The 10300-nt window shown below is 44.1% G+C and overlaps 1 long non-coding RNA gene across 1 annotated transcript; it reads left to right on the forward strand.

The window, feature by feature from the left end:
- Positions 1-260: 260 nt before the first annotated feature.
- LOC120396706 lies at positions 261-10300 on the forward strand. Its single transcript, XR_005593305.1, has 4 exons — positions 261-369; positions 6496-6596; positions 7477-7588; positions 10188-10300. It is a non-coding gene; the product is annotated as an uncharacterized LOC120396706 (long non-coding RNA).

Here is a 10300-nt window from a genome sequence, read left to right on the forward strand (position 1 = left end):
GTTCTGTATCCTACACAGTTCACCTCATGCGCCAGTCTTCTGAACCTGGCACCTGTATACTCCGCTGCCATATTCCAAATCACACAGGCTGCTTTGGCTTTGGGCAGCATGCAAATGAGAGATCTAAAATCCATACCGCCTTTGAACCTGTACTTAATAGCAATGAAGATAATCAGAGCTGAGAGCCAGCTGTAGTGAGTTTAGATGACAAATGAGGATTCAGATATAAGACTGATAGCAATTAGACTGCCACCTGCTATTGCTCTAATCTCCACCCTGAAGTTCAATTGTTAGCTGAGGTTGTTGGCAAATGAATGCATAAGGACTATCTTTAAGGACATGAGATACTAGGATTTCATCCCAGTGACTGTAAGTAGGGCTGTATCAATTTTATTTTCAATTTCCTACTGCAAATTTTTGTCCTGCTTTTTTGAACAATTTTGCACTGAAGTTTATAAGAATGCTTTAGCCTTGAGACTTCAGGCCATTTTTTTTAAATACAGATGATTTTTCTTTGGTCTGGGCCACCTGTTTCCATCTTGGCTTCCTGATGACCTTCTGCTGTCAAGTGGTCTGCATTCATTTTCTTTTTGTTTCGTTTTCATCCGGTTCCTATTTCAAGGCCCAATCCTCCAACCCCTTACTCACATGCCTAGTCCCACTGCAGTCAGTGGTATAATACACATGGATAAATGCTACTCGCAGAGGTTAGCAGGGTCAGGTCTCAAGTTTTCTTCTGGATGGCTGTATTTCCCCCCCCCCCCATCATAGTTCATCCGAAAAGGTATGAAGAGAAATGGTGTCAGGTTAACAGGGTCTAGCAATGAGAGGCTTGGCAACAGGTGCCTCAAAGGGAATACAGTTGGATGAAACCTGGTAATTTTGTTGAAGAAAGGCCATAACATTTGTTTAAGGGGCACAGGAGAGACTGAAGTTTGTTTAAGGGACTAAAATTGTCTATTGGCCTGTTCCTGAGAGGTGGGGCTTGCTCCGGTTCCACTGAGGTCAAAAGAACTGCTTTCATTTACTCCAATGAGCGTCGGAGCTGGCCCATGTTGAGTACCTGCAACTTTCTTTGAAGCTGCAGAGAATTGCACCTGTAAGGAGCAGGCTCTATATATGACATTAGGTGGGGAAAGGACCTTTACTGTGGGGTTTTGAAAGGGAAAAGATCCAAGCTTATACCAGAAAACTGATTACAACGTTACCTAGGGAGAAGCTACTGCTTCTGCAATATAAATGTTACTGGAAGTCTGAAAGACTAGAGGACACAGAAGAGCTGTCTTGTGTTTGGTCTTGTCTTATGGAATGAATTAACTGCCAGGTTATTCTGAAATGTTAAATAAGATTTTTAAAAGGGCATTTTCAGATTACCTTAAATAACCAGTGTCCACTTTGAAACCAAACAACATGCTAACCATGAACATTGCTTTTTCCCTTGTTTTGTATTGTTTTCTTTGATATTTTTTCAGTACTTGTCTTTTTTCTCTCAATAAACAAAGAGCCTCTCATTTGGGGGACAACATTAAGCGAAGGACCAAAATTGCAGCATTAGTAAATGCTGGCATTTAGACATCTAACTACTGGATTGCACCTGCAAAACAGAAGTTCCATTTTAAAATATTGGCCCAAGATATCTATTAAAAACAACAGGGAAAGGACTGGGTTATCTTTTCACAGTATCATAGTCTCCCTAAAATCTACTGCATGTTATATTTGTTATTGGAAATTGGTCCTTACTACTAGCTGAGGAAAAAGAGAATACATTGAATGAATACCAATTGCCTAGTGTTTGCCATTTATTAGAGGTATATTCAGGGCCGGCTCCAGGCACCAGCTTATCAAGCAGGTGTTTGGGGCGGCCACTCCGGAGCAGGGCGGCACTTTCAGGTATTCAGCGGCAATTCGGCGGAGGGTCCCTCACTCCCGCTGGGAGCAAAGGACCTCCTGCTGAATTGCCGCAGATCACGATCGCGGCTTTTTTTTTTTTTTTTGGCTGCTTGGGGCAGCAAAACCCCTGGAGCCGGCCCTGGGTATATTGCTTACTGTGTTCTAAAGAAAAGTGTCAGTGAACAAAACATATTTTTAAATTTTTTTTCTTGTGGACCCAAAGATGAGGATTTCCTACCCTTCTTCCCCCCACCTCCAGTTGCTCGGGCAAAGTTTCCATTCTTCAATGGAAACAAGATCAGGCCCAAAGTCATTTAAAAAATACAACAGACTCTCACTAGAAGTTTCCCAGACACTAACCATAAAATATCCCACCTTATTATGAGCTTCAGTGATACGGCGAACACTTTGTCCTTGACGAGTTTTGTGCTCTAACAAAGCCCAGAACAGAGCTAGACTCTTACTTGAACACGGTGTGTATTACAACAGCGAGAGCCAAGGAGGAGTGTTAGGCCATAATCCTTATTGGCCCATACTTTTCAGCTGTATTAGACCCAGTTGACCATAAACTGTGGAGCATGAAGGTGAAACCTTGCAACAAAGAAACCATGTCAGGAAGGACATTCAGCTTTAATTGCAGAGCTAAGTGTAGGGAGGAACAATGGGAAATACTAATACATTCAATTCTACAGCACCTTTCATCCAGGGACATCAAACACTTTACAAACATCAACTACTTAAGCCTCACAGCAATGGTTATGAGGTAGGAGTATATGCTGCCCCTTTCACCCACCACTTAGCAGAACACTGAAGCTTTTTGACAGTGGGCAGCAACAGTGCACAACAGTTCAGGATGCAAAATAAAGATCATCATATCTAACTGAAACAGCAAGACAAGGCAGAAGTTTGGCATCTGGAAACTGGCCTGCCCACCGTTACCCTCACAAAAAGAGCCTGGATCTTTAACGCCAAGTGGTCAGGCCCTCCGTTTTATGTCTTAGCAATGAAACTGGAAAGGTGAAAGCAGGGGCAGAACCAATCTTTTAACAGACAGCTATGGGAGAAGACAAATTTGTAAACTGAAAGAGGAACAAAGGGAAAACATTTACCCCCTGCTCTTAATAGAGGCTCATTTATTAAAATAAGGCAAGGGATCCAAGGTCATAGAAAGTTACATGTGATCAATTTTTGGAAAATCCCCTTGTTAGGGTCCTACAGAGCAAACCCATAGTCAGAGACTCTTTGGAATATTGCCAGAGCGAAGTGTCATGGAGACCCCATTCTCCTTCTTTGGGGCCTATGTAAACTCATGCACACCCTGCTAGACATATTGTACATGAAAAGGGTTGAATGACCTTTGCTAATAATGGACCCCAAGCATGAATACCCGAATGCATTCAGGAGAGGCCCAGGACTAAGATTTTATGTAAAGCCTAAAACATGGAATGAAATTCTTCTGGATTGGGATGAGGGTCATTGCAGGGGCAGTGGATGTGTAAGGGTTCCCTCTGCACCTGGTGAACTGATTAACAGAGAGTGTCAGAGATGGCACGGTCAAGCCCGTAATCTCCCCAACAAACACCTGCTTCTAGCTCAACTTAGTTTAGTAAAGGGCCTGTTGCCTCAGTAATCCAGGAAAATATACGCTCCTGCTATAGCTCTAGTGTCATAAATGTCCCCAAGAGTCTCTGTCACATCAATGTAAATAGACCTCAACTCCTTTACTCCCCTGGTTCATTCTGATCCCTGTCTCTCATCTTCCTAGATGTTTTCCATGTGCCAGCTCCTGGCTGCACAATAACTTCCCAATACTGTAGAAGCAGCAAAGAATACTGAATGCTTCATTCCAAGTCCCCTTCTGGAGAGAAAATTCTGTTTCCCATTTCCCTCTCTGATTCTGTCCCTCGCCTCAGGACTTGCTTGGGCCTGTTTTCTGCCATGCAGACAAAATGTTTTGCCACCGCCTCGCAGCCCTACCAACCTAGTAGTGATTCCTGTCCCAGTCTTCCAGAGAAAGAAAGATGTACTGACTCTTACCTACACCTCACACTAGGTTAATGGGAGTGACCAGCACAGGCTATTTTTAGTGAGAGATGGGACGTCCATGTGTCCCTGAAAACAGGAATATTCCTGTTTTCAGGGGCTATGCCTCTCAGTTTTACAGTAAACAGCATTTGTTGCAAGGTTTCACCTTCATGCTCCTTGTTTTGTAAAGCCCAGCTGACTGGGTGCTTGAAGGAACTGGTAAAACTGACAGCCAGCTGGGTGAGCATAGCTGCACCTCACAGATCGACCCCTGGTCTGTCATGCTGCCACCCTGCCCTCTATGAAGCCTGGAGCTCGTGACACAGTCAGATCCATAAAAAGAACAGGAGTACTTGTGGCATCTAAGGGCCAGCACTACTGCAGGTGACGAGGCCTCTAGGCAACCCAGCTGCACAACCAGTATATGCAGCAGCTACTGATGCAGACTGAGGTGGGCATCCCTGCAGCTGCTCCCCTCCCCTGCACCACACCTAGGGTACTGGAGGTGGGGGAGCTCAGAGGTGCAAGGGGTGAAATAAAGGTCTCCGAATGGATGTGAGCAAGGAATGAATTCATTTGGCACAGAGCGAGGGAGAGGAAGCTGTGAGGGGATGGCAAAGGAGGAGAAAGGAGACGGAAAAAGAGAAGGCAGCTCGTGGTTTGAGAGACTCTTCTCTACCTATAAATGTCTCATGTCCCAAACTTGCTGTGTGACCTTGGGCAAGTCACTGCCTTCGAGTGGTGATCTGAGCCCTAGTTCATTAGGACCATAGTCATTATTCTATCTCATCACTTGTGTAAAGTAAGAGGCGGCACAATCACAGGAACACTTCAGTGCCCCAGACTTGAGCCATTTCAAAACAATACCAGGTATCAATAAAATGATTCACTCCTCAGTTGCGGTTAGAAGACCTTCCATTGGCAACAGCTGCAGCCAGAACCCAGGAAACAGAAAGTTGCTGCAGCTCGATTGCCAGCTAAGGATTCCCTGCAACTCTGGCCCCCAGGAATAAGTTATCAAAGTGCACAGACTAGGTGCTTGTTGGCAGGACTCTCACCTCCTGCAAGGGAGGCCCACAGCTGATACTGAAGTTTGATGACAGGCAAATGTAAACATGCTTAGGGGCACAAGCGGAGCACTCACAGCACAGTTCACAAACTGCCATGAGCAAAAGTGGGATGTTTTTACCATCTTGTACCATGTCACACACAGCCACTTCCAGAGCTGAATCCTGGCCTAAGTATGGCAAAGCCTACTTTAGGGTCCTCCTGGCTGGCGCCAGGAGCTGGCATTGCTGCAGGATGACTCTCGTCTCGGTCTTTACCAAACCTCACAGTCCCAGACTGAAAGAGAGAAAATAATATTCAAAATAATAGTTAGATACATAGAAAAATCAAAACTAAAGGTCAGTATTCACAAGCCTCGCTCTGCACTTTTCTGTTTCAATCCCATTTGTGGCTGCGCTGCCTAAAAATCCTTGGGCATGTTCAAATGCCACTAATGTTCTCTGCTTTGGCAATGCGCTGTACTGAGTGCCGTGTCCTGTATGGAGGGTCATGCCAAGGAAAGTGAAATTGGCTGCAAGGGTTTAATACTTTTCAGAAAAATCTCACTTTTTCTTTCTTGCTCTTACCTGTGGGCGGGTAAAACAAACAGTGTAGGCTGCAGGAGAAAAGCAGCACTGCTCTTCTGTGGATGTGTGGCCATAGCAACACGTAAGGACTCCTTCAGGCTTTTGAGTAGCGAGGACAGTGTAGTTACTGGTAACACAGAAGCACCCACTGCTTGTCTCCTTGCTCTCTCCCATTCTTGAGCAAAATCAATGTTGCCTCCCAAGAAAAGGAAATCGCATCTAGTGAGTCACTTTGCACGATCTCCTTCTAAAGCTGCCTTGGAACATAAGGAAAGGTGGTTCATTTTGGATGGTGTGGCAATGGAAAGTATTGCCAGAGATTATAGTCATTCTCTGCCAAAGCTGGGCTGTATAATTCCTCCCTATAATGCTCAGAGGGACCCCCATGCAGCTGCCTATTTCACAACCAAGCCTGTACCTCCTTTGCTCCAAAGAACAGGACAAGTAAGTATCATTCTATGTGCACAAACATTTGGCTGAGTTTGCTTACCTTTGTTTGAATATTGTAGCTAGATTTCTAATTTTACCTTTTCTTCCTGTCATTAGAAATCATAATAAATAAGTACAAATCAGGTGTAAGAGGGAGAGGGAGGGTCTGAGCACAAACCTAGGAGTCAGGCATGCCCGAGTGCCAATCCTGGCTCTGCTACTGGCTCCATTAGTGGCCTTGAGCAAGCCACTTAACTTCTCTGCCTCAATTTTCCCTTCAGTAAAGTGGGTAACACCTACCTGCCCTGCAGGGGTGCTGTAAAGATTAATTAATTAAGGGTTGAAAGTGCTTTGAGGTGTTATTTATTTTAGCATACTAAGTGTATTATTTAAGTAGGAAAGTAAAAATAGAATAAAATTGCTTTTTTTCAGAATCTGGGCAGAGAAAAACAATGTACTATTGTTAAAAACAAATAACTTATGAAAAAGTAGTTTTAGAAGTATTTTATCTTCACAGGCAAATGGAGGAACATCAGGTAATGGTAAAATGGCAGGAGTGTTTCCAGTTCAGCAGTGCAGCTGCCCTTTTTCTGATACTCAGGAACAAAGCTGGTGCAGGTACTGTGACAACCCCCACACTGTAACACATAACACATTGCACTTCAATAGCACCTTCCATTATTATTATTATTATTATTATGTATTCATATTAGAGGCTTCAATCAGGATCCAAGTCCTACTGGGCCCTGTACACATAGCTAGTAAAAAGATGCTCCCTGCCCTAAGGTGCTTACAGTCAAAGGGCCTTTCCTGCAAAAACATACACACATTTTAACTGTATACACAAGTGGTTCCATTGAGATCCATAGGACCATTCACATGCAAGGAATTATGCCTGCATGTAAATCTTTACAGTGTCTAAGTCTATGATGAGACATCACATGGATGCACCTAACGTATGTGGGGGAGCACAAGGTGACTACGATTGATGTAACAAGCAGCAGTCAGAGCACACCAGCTGTGCTCTGACTGCTGCTTGTTACATCAATCGTAGTCACCTTGTGCTCCCCCACATATGGCATCGTGACAGATGTGAGATTTAAGCAGAGATCTAAAGAGAGAGGATAATGAAGTGGTTTTGCAGATTTTTAAGGGTGATCTTTCCATGCATAACGTGATACCTCTGAGCCCAAGCCTGCTGAAGCATGATGAGTCATTCCTGAGCTGGAGAGTATGATGAGTCTCCAGAGGCAATTACCTGCAGGTCTTATGACAGGCCCCCCACTCCATTCAACCAGGGTTCAGCCAGTCCACAGGGGAGGACACACCCAAGTGATCCCAAGGCAGATATATAGGTGCCTAAGGGAAACAGGCTCTAGTCTGCTCAACATCTACCTGGCTGGGAGCATTCCCATTGCTAACTGTTTCAACAGACTGTCCTTGCTCCTGTTCTAGCTCTGGCTTGCTTCTGCTGTAGCCATCTCTGTTTCTGTGCTAGGCAGCAGAGGAGAAAGCACAAAGATGTTTGAGGAAAAATTGGGCTGATGGACAATAAAGGATGGCATTGCTGGTGGAGTAGAGGCCAATGTCTTGATAAATATGAGAGAGAGGTGGGTATGGAACTGGTTAAAGGGGAGATTACAACTGGTCATACGAAAAGGTGGAGGGAGATTACTAGTAGAGTTCCTCAGGGATTGGTCTTGACACCAATCTTAGTTAACATTTTCATTATTGACTTTGGCACAAAAAGTGGGATTGTGCTATTAAAATGTGCAGATGACACAGAGTTGGGAGGTACTGCCAATATGGAGGAGGACCAAAATATCATACAAGAAGATTTGGATGACATTAAAAACTGGTGTAATAAAAACGGGATGAAATTCAATAGTGCAAAGTGCAAGGTCATGCTTTTAGGGACTAACAGCAAAAAAATTTCCTATAAATTGGGGATGTAACAGTTGGAAGCGACAGAGGAGGAGAAAGGCCTGGGTATACTGGTCAGTCACAAGATGACTATTAGCTACCAACATTATGTGGCCGTGAGAAAGGTTAATGCCATCCTAGGATGTATCAGGCAAGGTATTTCCAGTAGAGATAGGGAGGTGTTAGTACCATTATACAAGACACTGGTGAGACCTCATCAGGAATATTGTGTGCAATTCTGGTCTCCCATGCTTAAGAAAGATGAATTCAAACTTCAACAGATGCAGAGAAGGGCTACTAGGATGAGCAGAAGAATGGAGAACCTACCTTACAAGAGGAGATCTAAGTAGCTTGGCTAGTTTAGCCTAACCAAAGAAAGGATGAGGGGAGGTATGATTCCGCTCTATAAATATATCAGAGACATAAACAGTGGGAGAGGAGTTCTTTAATTTAAGGTAATGGTAGCACAAGAACAAATGAATATAAACTGGCCATCAATAAGTTTAGGCTTGAAATTAGATGATTTCTAACTATCAGAGGAGCGAAGTTCTGGAACAGCCTTCAAAACCTAACTTGTTTTAAGACTGAGCTTGATTTGTTTGTGGAGGGGATGGAGTTATGAGATAGGCTACAATGGAATATGGCCTATCTGTGACTCCTATTACTAAATAGTTCCAGTGGCCAGAGATGGGACACTAGCTGGGCAGGGCTCTGAGTTTCTACAGACAATTTGTTCCCAAGTGTCTGGCTGCTGGGTCTTGCCCACATGCTCAGGGTCTAACTGATCGCCATATTTGGGGTACGGAAGGAATTTTCTACCAGATCAGATTGGCAGAGACCCTGAGATTTTTTGCCTGCCTCTGCAGCATGGGTCACCTGCTGGTTTGAACTAGAGTGAATAGTGAATTCTCGGTAATGAAAGTCTTTAAATCAAGATTTGAGGACTTCAGTAACTCAGTCAGAGGTTATGGGCCTACTAGAGGGGTGGGAAGGTGAGGTTCTGTGGCCTGCTATGTGCAAGAAGTCAGACCAGATGATTATGAGGGCCCTTCTGGCCTTTAAAGGCCATGAGATTATACACAGGGTGGGGCCAAAGCTATTAAAAATGAAGACAAGTAATTGTGTTTGATGCAGCGGAGGAAGAGCCAGTGGAAGAATACAAAGGGAGGTGATGCAGCCAAAATAAAGAGCCAGAAACCTCTGGACCTCCCATCTGCAGATCTCGCAGCATGCTTTTTATTACCATTATTTACATCATAGTAGCTCCAGAGAGCCTGGTTAGGCTCAGGGACCAATCATGCTAGACACTTGCACAACCATACAGGCGGACATGGCTTTTGTCCCAAAGGGCTCACAATCCAACAAGATGAGCAGCATAAGAAGGCAAGACAATCAAACATACCATCTTATGGTCCACACATATATAGACATTAGGAGCAAGAGAAAGATGTAGGAAAGTGTAGGGCCTCTACTTAGTGGGGAAGGAGAGCTAATAATTGATGACACCTGAGGCGTTAAATGCCTATTATGACTCAATCATCACTAAAAAAGGTTAATGGTGACCAGATACTCAACACAGTTAATACTAATAACAAGGGGGAAGGAACACAAGCCAACAAAGGGAAAGAACAGGTTAAAAATATTTAGATAAATCAGTTGTATTCAAGTCAGCAGGGCCTGATGAAATTCTTCCTAGAGTACTTAAGGCACTAGCTGAAGCAATCTGAGAACTATTAGCCATTATCACCAAGAACTCATGGAGGACAGGGGAGGTCCCAGCGGACTGGAGAAGGGCAAACATAGTACCTAGCTTTAAAGAGGATAACAAAGCCTGGGGGTGAACCCAATAACACTGTTCAAATACACTAAGGGCTGTTATAAAGAGGACTGCAAGCAGTTGTTCTCCATGTCTGCTGATGGTAGAGCAAGCAGTAATGGGCTTACTCTGCGGCAAGGAAGATTTAGGTTAGCAAGTAGGAAAAACGTTGCAACAATAAGGGTAATGAAGCTCTTGAATAGGCTTCCAAGGAGTGCTGTGGAATCCCCATTGCTGGAGGTTTTTAAGAACTGGTTGGATGAACATGTTGCAGAAATGGGTCTAGGTTTACTTGATCCTGCCGTAGTGCAAGGGGCTGGACTTGATGACCATGCAAGCAAGGTCCCTTCCAGCCCTACATTTCTCTGATTCTGTGCAGTCTATAAGATGACAGCTTTGTAAATACTTTTTTTTATATATAAACAAGAGCCTCACAAGCTAACCTGATCCTTATTTGAGTTTTCCCTCAGGTCATTCTGCAACACATGTGGGTGGTCACCAGCTGTTCCTCACCTCAGTCAAGCCTCTGGTTGGATACAATGGCACCTACGGTTACAGAAGAAACACTCCATCTCTGCGCAGG

The sequence above is a fragment of the Mauremys reevesii genome, linkage group 2 (genome assembly GCF_016161935.1).
Source record: "Mauremys reevesii isolate NIE-2019 linkage group 2, ASM1616193v1, whole genome shotgun sequence".
NCBI lineage: Eukaryota > Metazoa > Chordata > Testudines > Geoemydidae > Mauremys > Mauremys reevesii.